At 55.5% G+C, this 12,723-nt stretch overlaps 1 long non-coding RNA gene across 2 annotated transcripts; it reads right to left on the bottom strand.

Annotated features, from left to right (window-relative positions):
* Positions 1–22: 22 nt before the first annotated feature.
* LOC135186886 (uncharacterized) lies at positions 23–11,742 on the bottom strand. 2 transcript variants are annotated; one of them, XR_010307135.1, is made up of 4 exons: positions 11,608–11,742; positions 5,982–6,175; positions 318–869; positions 23–196 (listed from the first exon to the last, which is right to left on the bottom strand). It is a non-coding gene; the product is annotated as an uncharacterized LOC135186886 (long non-coding RNA). The 2 variants fall into 2 exon arrangements; XR_010307134.1 differs by lacking the exon at positions 11,608–11,742 and having other exon boundaries at positions 5,982–6,481.
* Positions 11,743–12,723: the final 981 nt, after the last annotated feature.

Below are 12,723 nucleotides of genomic sequence, written 5' to 3' on the forward strand. Positions count from 1 at the left end.
GGGGGGGGGGGGGGGGGGGGAAGGGATGGGATGGGGGGGTGAGAATAAAGAAAACAAATCGTTCTCTTCTGCAGGGCTTCTGGTTAATGTTTGATGGAGCAGATTTCAGTGCTCTCAGGATGAAGAAATTTCTGTGTGTAATCTCTTCTGCATAGGGTGAAGTCCCAATAGGCAGTAGCAGTTACACCACAGAACCCTGGAGGAACAGGAGGGGTGAGACAAAGGGCAGCAGCACCAAAAGCCCTGCTTTAGAGATGAACTGAGCAGCCCAAAAGCTGGGCTAAAAACCCAGCTCTGTGCTGGAGCTGAAGTTTTACCAGCTGCAGTGAGGCTTCATCGCTGCTCTCTCCCACTGAGCAGCCCTCGTGGATGGAGCAGCCTCTGCAGGCCATCACGGAAGACTGAGAGCTGTGGCATCAGCCCACATGTAGAAGAGTAGAGCTTGGTCAATCTTTTCAGTGCTTTCTTTCAGTCCTGGGCACCTCCAAAATGTGCAGGTGTTAGGCCTCTATCTGTGCTCCCCTCCTCAGCCTGGGATGGGACACTCACTTCTCCACCAGCCCTTCTGCAGCACAATGGCCAGTCAGAGCCTGGCATTCTCGACACTGCTCCAACAGAAACAAGAGCAACACACCTCTGTGGTCACCTCACCCATGCTGGGGGTCAGGACAGACGAATCCAGCCCAACAGAGCTGAGGTTACCATGGTTCTATGCCCCAGGTCCCAGCAGCAGTAAGGCTGAACCCACATTCCTAGCACCAATGTGCACAGCCAGGTCAAAGTCCATCTCCTCCTTCCTGCAGCTCACCCATTGCTCAGGGTTTGACTTTGGAGGCTGTGAGGCAAACACAGTCAAAGGAGCTGGATTCCTGGTGAGAGGGGAAGAAAAGGCACAGATGGAGAAGGGGGGTGGAGCCCTCTCCTCTTCTGACCCTCCCCAGGAACATCACAAGCTCCAAGGGCAATTAGCTCTACGTGACCACCAGCACTGGCACACAGCATGGCAGGTGGACATGGCCACACCACAGAAGTGCTCTATTATTGTGTTGTATCCAAGGACTGCTTCACCCTCCTCTTCCATGCTGATCTCCAGCTGCAGCTTGGTTGAGCCCTTACAGCATGTACCAGTGTGCCCCCTCCTTGCCCCGAGCTCACCCTTGGCTTAGGCGAGAGCTCACAGTACTTAGCCTTCAGAGACCAACATCTCCTCATCTCCTGCCCTCCAGTGACCCGACAGAGCAACCCACCCTAGCTCCCAGTGGCACTGGGCAAACAGAACAACAATGCCAACTCCCCATTTACCCAAAGAGATGCTACAGCATCAGCTCCACCATGGAAGTCCCTGTGCCACATTCATTTTTTTTAGAGCCCTTCCAGCAGCTGAGACCCCCTGAGACAACACAAGGCCCTTCTCAAACAAGGGAATGGTGCCAAATGGAACATGTGAACATCAAATCCAGATTAGTTCCAAGCAGGAATTACCCTGCATTACACCCCAATATCTGGCCTGCATGCTGCAGAGCTCTGCACCAGCACCCACCACAACCAGTCCACTCTCACAGGCTCACAGGATGTCAGGGGTTGGAAGGGACCCAAAGAGATCACTGAGTCCAGCTCCCCTGCCAGAACAGGACCACACAATCCAGCTCAGGGCACACAGGAACACATCCAGACAGGCCTTGAAAGGCTCCAGAGAAGGAGACTGCACAGCCTCTCTGGGCAGCCTGTGTCAGGGCTCTGGGACCCTTACAGTCAAGAAGTTTCCCCTCGTGCTGAGCTGGAGCCTCCTCTCACATCACTACTCACTGCTTTCTGAAGCATAGAGATCTTTGGCTGCTCTTCCTGCAGGCACTGTGCCAACAGAAGGGTCATCCATCATGCCCACCTCTCCATCTTCCCTACTTTCTTGTGTTCCACTCCACTGCTGTTTCAGAAAATAAGGGAAGAGAAAGCTTCATGTGAGCTTCAGTGGACTACAGGCCAGGCTGGGGCTGCCAGGGGGAGAGCAGCTAGGGCATGGCCCTGCCCAGAGCCAGCATCCTCAGCAGCCACAGCTGTGTGCTCCATGGCAGAGGTGACATAGAATGCACTGGGCTGGAAGGGACCATCGACGGTGGGGTTGGAACTAGAAGATCTTTGAGGTCCCTTCCAACCTTACCCATTCTATGATTCTGTGCTCTCTCCCAGCCCCGCTGCAGTGAGCTGGGACACTTCCAATCAGGCCACTTCCAGATCAGGCTGCCCAGGGCAAAGTTAATGTCTCCAGGGCTGGGGCCTCAGCCACCTCCCTGGGCAACCTGTTCTGGTGTTTCACCACCCTCACTGAGCCGAGGTCCAACCTAAATCTCCTCTGCTCCAGTTTCAAACCATTGCCCTCATCCTATCACCCCAGGCCCTGCTGAACAGTCCCTCCCCAGCCTGCCTGTAGGTCCCCTTCAGGTATTGACGTGCAGCTCTAAGGTCTCCCCAGAGCCTTCTCTCCTCCAGGCTGCGCAGCCCCAGCTCTCTCAGCCTGTCCCCGTCGGGGAGGTGCTGCAGCCCTCTGATCATCCTGCCCCGGATCCACTCCAGCAAGTCCATGTCCTGGCGCTGACACGGCCAGGGCTGCCTGTCGCTGGGTGCCGCACAGCCGCGGCGAGACCTGCCCGAGCCAAAAACAAGCCCTGCGACGCCAGCTGGGGCGCACCTGGTGGTTGGGAAGGGAGAACTCTGCGGGAGGACACCTGGCATCGGTGGGTAGCAGCAAACCTCTGCCCTCCTGTTGCTTTTCCCCTTGTTGCACTCAGGACCCTGCTGCAGCATCCCCCAGCTCGGGCAGGCTCTGCTCAGACAGAGCCCTGGGGAGCTGCTCGTCCCAGGGAAGCACACCAGGAAACAAACCTCTTTGAAGCTTGTTCGAGGAAAACACAGCAGGAAGCAGAGCTCTTTGAAGCAGAGAGCATTTGCAAGCAAAACCCGCTGCCTAGCCTGAAGGGAACGCAGGGAGCACAGCCCGGCTGCGACTCAGCCCCCGCAGCCCAAAACGCACAACCCGGCTGATCAAAGCCGCTGGCACCATCCCTTTGCCAGCCCCGGGGCTGCTCTGGCTGCTGATCGACTTCTACAGGAAAACAAACCAAAACTACCAACCGAGTGATTTGGATGAGATGATAACGTCTAACTCAATGCAAACCCAGCTCCTTTGCTTGGCTGCCAGCCAGTCACAGAACGGCAGAACCAAGCAGGCTGGCACAGCCTCTCAGCAGCACCGAGCCCAACCTAGAACCCTGCTCTGCAAGATCCACCTTAAACCATAGCCACAAGCACCACATCCGAACCACCCTGAAACACATCCAGGCATTGCAGCCAGCCTGGCAGGGCACAAACGTGTCCCCAGCCTCAGCAGGAGGGGGACAGATGTTCCAGGCACCTCTGCCAGCTGCTGCTGGAGCCAGAGGCAGAAGGACGAGTAGAAGACACCCCAGTTACGGACACAAAGTGGCGTTTGTCATCCCAGGGCTTGGGGAGATGAGCTGAGAAGCCAGCGGGAGGCAGCAGAGCTTCGCTGAAGCTCTCCTGCCCACAGAACAGGGCACTCAGGAGAACTCAGAAGCCAGGGAGAAACCTTCTCTGAGAGGGGCAATCTCAGAATATCTCCACAGAGGGAGACTCCACAGCCCCCCTGGGCAGCCTGCTCCAGGGCTCTGGCACCCTCACAGGGAAAAAAAATCCTGTTTAAATGAAACTTCCTCTGCCTCAGCTTCCACCACTGCCCCTTGTGCTGGCACTGGCATCACCCAGCAGAGCCTGGCTCCAGCCTCCTGCCACTCACCTGCACACCTTTACCAACATTAATAAGGGCACTCCTCAGTCTTTCTGCCCAGAGAGCCTCAGCTCCATCAGTCTCTCCTAAGGAAGATGTTCCAAGGACCAGCCATGGCTCTCACTGCCCCCAGCATCTAGATCAGATCTGGGATTTACCACAGCAAACATGGAGCAGGCACAGCAGGAATTTCACTGACAAGGAGATGAGAAATGGGATGAAGATGTTCAGAGCTGGCTTGTGCTGCAGCCTCCAGCCAGCAGCAATGATCTCTCAGCAGAAACATTTGCTAGCTGTTTCTCCAGGAGATTCCCCTCAGGTTGGCATCTCCTAGAGTTCAGTCAGCCCTGACAAGTCAGACTCTTCAGCAGCAAGAAATCATTCATAGAATCATTTTGGATGAAGACCTTTAAGATGGAGTCCAACCCTTACCCCAGCACTGCCAGCTCACCACCAAACCATGCCCCTCAGCACCACATCTCCAGGGCTTTGAGACTCCTCCACTGCACTGGGTAGCCTGGGCCAGGGCTGGACAAACCTTTTTGGGGAAGAAATTGTTCCTCATGCCCAACCTAAACCCCCCCTGGCGCAACCTGAGTCCTTTCCTCTTGTTCTAGTGGTTACTTTCTCTAGAGTTGGTCTCAGACACCTGAGCACATCTGTGATCTCTTGACCCTGCAGATGAAATGAGGTCTGCCCTGCAGCCCCTGGGGGTTGCACAGGCTCCAAACCACTGTGCCCACAGGGTTGTGCACTACACAGCAGCTCTGCTTTGCATCTTTTTCAGACAGTGTGGTGGCTACAGCCCAGCTCCTGAGCCAGCCTGAAGTCAGCTTGGCTGGTTGTGACCTCTGCTGAAGGTCTGCCCCGGAGTACCTGAGACACAAGCCTGCTCACAGTGCCCCAGAGCTCTGCCTTGGGCAACAGCAGGGGAGGAGCACAGCGTGAGGGGCCCTGGCTGGCTGGACACAGCAGAGCTGCTCATCACCAGCACATAGAGCAGGGCATCACTGCCTGAGCAAATCAGCATCCTCCTGACTCCAGGTGCTTTTCCTACCACCACATCCATGCAGACTGTGTAAGGATCTGCTGCCAGGACACCACTCACACAGGTCTGTTCAGTGGGAAGCTTCCCTCTGAAATTGAAGATCACTCAAAGGAAGTCAGCACTCCTGCTGAAAGGCAGGAAGGGAGCCAAGAGCCAGGCTCAAGTACTTCCAACGAGGCAGCCTTGCTCTGATGGAGCCAAGACTGCCACTGCTGATTAACTTGATGCCTTCCTGGAGCTTGGAGTAGAGAGTCCTGGTGCCAGGAGAAAAGCCTTTAGCTCCATGCCACAGGAAGTGCCTACAGACAGAGCCTTGAAAGCACAGCAGGGATTGTCCAGGAGACCAGCTCAGCACTTCTGTGACTGACAGTCTTGGGGTGAGGAGGTCTGAGCTCAGGCAGCCTGTGCCCGGCAGAGCTCTGGTTCTGCATCCTTTGATCCGAGTTAGAGTCCTGGTGGCCCCACCTGTCCCTTGGGAAAAGCAGCAGCCAGCCCAAGCACCCTGCTTGGCAGCCCTTGGGAAAGGGTTCCCTACACTTCCCAGCATCCCAGCTTGATGGGGGCTGGAAGGGACCTCTGGAGACCACCCAAGCCCGAACCCCCTGCTAGAGCAGGGGCACCCAGTCAGAGGCTGAAGTACCACTGGAATGAGCTGCCCAGGGAGGTGGTGGAGTCCCCCACCCTGGATGTGTTTAAGGGTGGTTTGGATGTGGTTTAAGGTGAGTCTTGTAGAGTAGGGCTCTAGGTTGGGCTTGGTGATCACAGCATCACAGGATGTCAGGGCTTGGAAGGGACCCAAAGAGATCATCGAGTCCAACCCCCAAAGGGTCTTTTCCAACCTGGCTGTTTCTGTGATCCTTTTCAACCCAGGTTCTGCCTGGATGGCTCCACTTGGTGCCACAGCCTGGGTTGATGCCAGCTCCCAAGTACCTTAGCAGTGGGTTGCTTGATGGCCACCATGGCCATCCAGAGCCACTGGCACAGTGCTTCTGCCACTTGCAGGAGTGGCCTTGACCACAGGGAGCTTCCACAGACTTGGTGAGTCTGAGGGGCTTTGCCAACCTGGATGCTTCTGTGATCCCAAACCCTTAGCTTTAATAACCCCAGAGGTTAGCCACCAGCTTCTCTCACCTCAAGCCACCATGGGCTGGTGTCCTTCAAAGGTCCCGTGGCATCTCCATCCAAGTCAAGGTGCAGTTATCCCCAGATTCTGCATGTGGTGGGGAGCAGGAGCTGTGTGTGCAGCAAGCTTTGCCTTCCAGAGAGGCTGCTAGGGAGGCCACCCAGGCAGCTGGGACACAGGGCAGGTGGGCAGCAGGCAGATCCTGGGGGAAAAGTGGTTTTCCTGGAATCCTGTGTTAAGTATCTTAGTCTGGGCTTTCATCCAGCTTCCACAGGAGTCAGTGGAAAGTCTCCCCAGGGTGTCCCTCACACCTGCACCACAGCTCACGTAGGGCAGCAGTGATTTCACCCCCACTGAGCAACAGGCAACTGGCAGTGGGTCTGAACCTAAAGAGAGTGCAGTTCTGAGGGACACAGACAGTGGAGTCGCTGTCCCTGGAGGTGCTGAAGCCATGGTCTGGCTGACTGGGTGCTAGGTTGGGCTGGATGTGCTTGAAGCTCTCTTCCAACCTGCTCCATTCTATGATTAATCCTGAAACAACAATCACTTTTGTCTGCAGCTTCACTGACTAACAAGGGGGGGGGAAGGTATTTCTGAGGTTGCAGAATTTGTTTTGTTCTACAAACCCAAGCAGGCAAATCAGCCTCAGCAGGAGCCTTGCTTCCAGCTGCACAGAGGCAAAGACAGAATTGTCTCAGCCTGTGGAAACTCTGAGTCCCTGAGAAACTTCATCCCTCCTGCAGTCCTGCCCTCAGCAGAAATTCTTACTCTCCTGCCTGCTGTAATCCTGCCACAACCTAAAGGAGACTTTTACTGTTTTTCCATAGGCTGAATTCCTTCTGGCTAGAAGCAAAACTTCTGCCTCCAGCCCCCTAGCAAGTTTAAAGTGCAGGAGTGATCCCAACCCCAAGGTTCCAGCGGAGGGTGCAGCAGAGCGCTTGGCTGGCAGCCACCTCCGGAGGCAAACTGGAATTAGCTTCAATGACAGCAGCCCCAGGACACCACACAGCTCCCATTCCCCACCTGCAGCAGCCTCCTCCTGTCCAGGAGGCCAAAGCCATTACCATTTTCTTAGAATCAGAGAACTGTTTAGGTTAGAAAAGACCTCTAAGATAGAGTCCAAGCACCAACCCAACCTCAGCACAGCCCTTAAACCATACCCCACATGTTCCTTGAGCAGGTGCAGGGGTGAGGACTCCACCACCTCCCTGGGCAGCCTGGTCCCATGTCTGGCTTCACAGAATCACAGAAGGGCAGGGGCTGGAAGGGACCTCCAAAGTTCAGCCAGTCCAACCCCTGCCAAGGCAGGAGCACCCACAGCAGATCACACAGCAACACATCCAGGCAGGGTTTGAATATCTCCAGAGAGGGAGACTCCACAGCCCCCCTGGGCAGCCTGCTCCAGGCTTCTGCCATCCTCACAGGGAAAAAATTCCTCCTGTTCTTTAAATGAAACTTCCTCTGCCTCATCTTCCACCACTGCCCCTTGTGCTGGCACTGGCATCACCCAGCAGAGCCTGGCTCCAGCCTCCTGCACTCACCTGCACACATTGATCACCACTGCTGAGGTCACCTCTCAGCTCCTCCTCTCCCAGCAGCACAGCCCCAGCTGCCTCAGGCTCTGCTCCTAACAGAGCTGTTCCATTCCCTTCAGCACCTTTGTGGCTCTGTGCTGGGCTCTCTGCAGCAGTTCTGTGTCCCTCTGGAACTGGGGGCCCCAGAACTGGACACAGTCCTCCAGATGTGGCCTCAGCAGGGCAGAGCAGAGGGGCAGGAGAACCTCTGCTGACCTACTCCCCACAGCCCTCCCAATCCAGCCCAGAATGGCGTTGCCCCTCCTGGCCACCAGAGCACACTGCTGGCTCATGGCCATTGCTGTGTCTCTCCCAGAGTGATGCCTGATTGCCACCCAGGGTCTGAGGAGCGCAGCTGAGCAGTGAGGAACACCCATGTGCAGCAGCTGCAGTACCCCTGCTGTGTTCCAGCCACTGCTGAGGTGACCTGAGCTGCTCTCGGAGCTCAGCAAATCGAGGTGTTCTGACCTCACCCCACCTATCTAATGCAGATAGTTTGGCCTCTGCCTCTGCTTGCAGTCAGTATCAGTCCAAAAACGGTACCATGAGTTGATGTGGACACTTGATCTTGCCTACGGAATTCACAGTGCTGGCTGCTGTGGAGCACAGGAACCACAAGAAACCACAGAGTACAGAACAGTGGCAGGAAAAGTGGAGGGGAGGAGGTGCGAGAGGAGCCTGAAACTTCTCAGTGCAGCAGCCTAACAAACCACTAGGTCCAGCATTCCTGAATTCCCTCTCGGCTGCTGCTCCTGCGCAGCTTCGGTGGCAGCACAGAGCTGCAGCTCCTGGAACGTTGGTGAGCTGGGAAAAGAATGCTGAGGGACAGAAATCTCCACTGCCAGCTCTTGTCATGCCAGCTCAGAAAGACAAAAAGGTAAAACAGTCCCTCTGTGATCCCAGAGAGAGGGTCCCAGAGAGAGGGTCCCAGTCCTCTTCAGAGCCACCCCAGCACATGGCACCTGAAGGAGCCACTCTGTGAAGCTTCCAGTGCAAAGCTTCCAGCTTCACCTCAGAGGGGCATGAGAAATCAGGCACTGGCACACTCAAACAGCTCCTTCCCAACTGCTCTCTAACTCCTCACCCCTGCCCACCCAACGTTCTCCTGCTTGAGCAAGGTGAGGGAGGACAGGCAGCTGAGCCTGGGTCTACCCAAAGAGCTCAGCAGCTCTGCTGAGCTGCTCACTGTGGCACCAGCTTGGTGCAGGGCACAGAAAACAAAGACCTGGCACCGTGGGAAGGCTGAGCTGAAGCCTGTGGGGTTTGCATGGCACATATGGATCCATCCTGCAGAGCAGGGAGTTTCAAGTAGGAAGCTGAGTGCCATTCTCCAAGGGGAAAAAGCACCAAGCCCACACCACCTCCCTTGAAGGCAAATCTTTTAACTGCTGGATTCCAGCACCCTGGAAAAACATTTCACCTCATTATAACTTTGCTGCCAGCAACAGTGATAGGATTTGAAATACCTGAGAGCTGCTTACAGATCCTGCTTGTGCCCCCAGTACCAAACCCTGGCTCAGGCCCTCACGCCAAGTCCCTCAGGACAACCTGGCTGCAATTCACAGCAGCAGCACTCCTTCAGTAACTGCTCCTCGGGGGACCTCCACTGCTGAGTTCTTGGCCCACAGCACAGTTTGCTTTGAAGCTTTTCCTGGGGTTTCAGTCCATGTGCACGTTCAGCTGAGCCAATAAAGCAGATCACAAACCCCCAACAGAGCTGCCCCTGGCCTGCAGTGGTGCATCAGAAAACCAGCAGAGTCACTGCATTCCCTTTGCCCATGAAGCTCTTGCTCTTTGCTGATCAGCCTGAGATTTCTGAAGCAACCTCTGAAAGGAGCCTTGGCCTCACTCACATTTTCCTTTCCTTAATTTCTTGGACCACCAAATTCCTATCAGCTTTGTGACAGAGCCTGCAAAAATCAATGCTATGGATTCTGTGCTTGCAGAAATCTCCCCTAGCACAGCGAGTGACAGACCCCTGCAGACTCAGCACCCCCACCCTGGATTCAAACCCAACAAGCCCCAACTTGGAATCACTCTCCAGGCTTCTCAGCACCTAATGAGCAAAACCATCTTGTAGAAGCTCTTGAGTTTCCACCTTGCATAACAACTACTGCTAAAAGCAAGTTTCCTCCTCAGCTCAGGGCAGAGCTCATTGCTGTCTGCAGCTACCTGAAGGGAGGCTGTAGCCAGGCAGGGGTTGGGCTCTTCTGTCAGGCACCCAGGGACAGAAGAAGAGGACACAGCCTTAAGTTGTGCCAGGGCAGGTCCAGGCTGAATGCTAAGAAGAAGTTCTTCACAGCAAGTGATTGGCACTGGAATGTGCTGCCCAGGGAGGTGGAGTCCCCATCCCTGGAGGTGTTCAAGAGGAGGCTGCATGAGGCACTCAGTGCCAGGGTTTAGTTAATTAGAAGGGTTAGGTGCTAGGTTGGACTGGATGATCTCAGAGTCCTTTCCAACCTGGCTGACTCTGTGAGTGCTGCTCTCAGAACCAGGAGGATGTCTTTTCCTGTTCAATACATGGAATAAAGTGGTAACAAATGGTTGCACACACACACAGCTTGTCTCAGTACAGAGATAAACGAGACCAGCTCAAGCCCTGCACTGCCAGACCTTCAGGGCAGGTAGTGGCTCCAAATCTCTTGCACAGCTTAGCCCAGACATGTGTCACTGATACCAGAGTGCTTCCTCCCTTGCACCACAGAACATTTACCCTTAGGAGCTAACACAGGGTTTCAACTCCAAGCATTCCTACCCACCAGAAACCTCAGTGCCATGAAGAAACCTGGGTCGAGGCAATCCCAAGCACTGATACAGGCTGGGCAGTGCCTGGCTTGGGAGCAGCCCTGTGGAGAGGGACTTGGGGGTGCTGGCAGACGAGAAGCTCAGTGTGAGCTGTCAGTGTGCTCAGGCAGCCCAGAGAGCAGCCAGAGCCTGGGCTGCAGCAGCAGCAGTGTGGGCAGCAGGGCAAGGGAAGTGATCCTGCCCCTCTGCTCCCCACTGCTGAGACCCCACCTGGAGTGCTGCAGTCAGTGCTGGAGCCCCTGGGACAAGAGGGCTGTGGAGGTGTCCAGAGAAGGGCCACGAGGATGAGCTGGAGTTGCTCTGCTGTGATCACAGCATATTAGGGGTTGGAAGGGACCCAAGGAGATCGAGTCCAATGCCCCTGCCAGAGCAGGACCACACAATCTAGCACAGACTGAGGCAGTTGGGGCTGTTCAGTCTGGAGAGGAGGCTCCAAGGTGACCTTCTTGTGACCTTTCAGTATCTTAAGGGAGCTAGAAGAAAGCTGGGGAGGGACTCTTTAGGCTGTCAGGGAGTGACAGGACTGGGGGGAATGGAACAAAGGTGGAAATGGGGAGAGTCAGACTGCAGGTTAGGAAGAAGTTGTTCAGCATGAAGGTGGTGAGAGCCTGGCAGGGGTTGCCCAGGGAGGTGGTGGAAGCCTGATCCCTGGAGGTGTTTAAGGCCAGGCTAGATGAGGCTGTGGCCAAACTGATCTAGTGTGAAGTGTCCCTGGGCATGGCAGGGGAGTTGGGACTGGATGATCCTTGTGGTCCCTTTCAACCCTGACTGGTTCTGTGATTCTGTGACCATTGAGTCCAAGCTATCACCTAACACCTCCTAACCAACTGAACCATGGCACTAAGTGCCTCATCCAGCCTCCAGGAACAGGCCCAGTGCTTCCCAGCTGCCAGCAGGAGATGAGCTCCTGTGGCTCCAATCAAATCTTTGGGTGCCACTCAAACCATTTCAGGTCTGCAGGGCAGTGCTGCTGTGGGAGCTGCATCCCTCCTCCCAGAGAGGCTCAGCTCTGGCTCCCAGGGCCAAAATTACATCAAAATCTGATGTCTGTAGGAAATGTCTCAGCCTCTTCTGATTGCAGATGTGGACTCCAAGCTGTCCTAGCTGGCAGAACACTGCTCCTCACCCTTCAGGAGCTCCTCCTCTCTCCAGTAAACCACAGCCCTCGACTGCTTTAGAAGACACTGACTTCCAGTGCCAGACACTCTCACTCCTGCTGTGAGGAGCTTCTTCCTAACATCCAGCCCAAACCTACCTTGGCACAGCTTGAGACTGTGTCCTCTTGTTCTGTCACTGCTTGCCTGGGAGAAGAGCTGGGGACAGCCCTGGAGAGAAGGCAGCAGCAAAGTGGAGCTTGCACAACGAGCCCGCAGCCTCCCACAGGCTCAGAGAGCTGGATGAGAGATAAGGGTGTGAGATGTTAAGAAGATCTCCAGCTGAGTGTCTGCTAGATGTATTCCATGTCACCCAGACCCTCAGACACACTCAGACACTTTCAGTGCCCCAAGGCAGAGCACTCAAACATCTGAACTGGAACCAAAAAAAAAAGAAGGCAGCTTGGAGTGCTGGCAGAATGTGAGCCAAATGTGTTTGTCAGAGGCACTTGGAGTTGCATGCTTGTGTCTTCTACAGCCAACTCTGAATCCTTGGAAACCAGTGGGAGTTGACCTATGTCATCACTGGCTCAGAATGTAGTCCCTGAGCCTTCCTTACTATGACCCAGAAACTCAGCCCAGCTCGTACACGGCCAGCCAGGTACTCCCTGTGGGTACTCACATGGGCAAGGCCTTCACAGAGAGCAGCTGAAGTGGGGTGGCACAGCTGCTGTGGCTCAGCAGGCTGGCAGCAGAGCTGCAAGGGGAAAGGGCAAAGCCAGCAGGTGCCCATGCACGGCAGAACAATGCTGGAGCAGAGGCTGGCTGCAAGGCAAGCGCCGCACGCTCCGCAGGCAAGGCGAGCCCCACGCTCTGACACTGCTTTCCAAAGGCTGAGCTGCTCAGCCTCCCTGCCAGATGTCTCTAGGAGAGATGGGGGAGAACCAGCAGCAGGGTCAGAGTAGCCTGCACAGCAACCACAGTGGCTCCCTCCCTCAGAGCCCCTGAGCTGTGCAGAGCTGGACACGTACCCCAGACATGAGCTGCCCCAGGCCTCCACAGCAGAAAAGGTTTGCCATGGGTTGAGCAAACCAAGGGAGGTTGGACTGGATCAGAGAGTCACAGAACCAAGCAGGTTGAAAGAGAGCTCCAAGCTCATCCAGCCCAACCTAGCACCCAGCCCTGGCCAAGCAACCAGACCATGGCACTAAGTGCCCCAGCCAGGCTTGGCTGCAACACCTCCAGCCACAGCCACTCCACCACCTTCCTGGGCAGCC

The sequence above is a fragment of the Pogoniulus pusillus genome, chromosome 26 (assembly GCF_015220805.1).
Source record: "Pogoniulus pusillus isolate bPogPus1 chromosome 26, bPogPus1.pri, whole genome shotgun sequence".
NCBI classification, from domain to species: Eukaryota; Metazoa; Chordata; class Aves; order Piciformes; family Lybiidae; genus Pogoniulus; species Pogoniulus pusillus.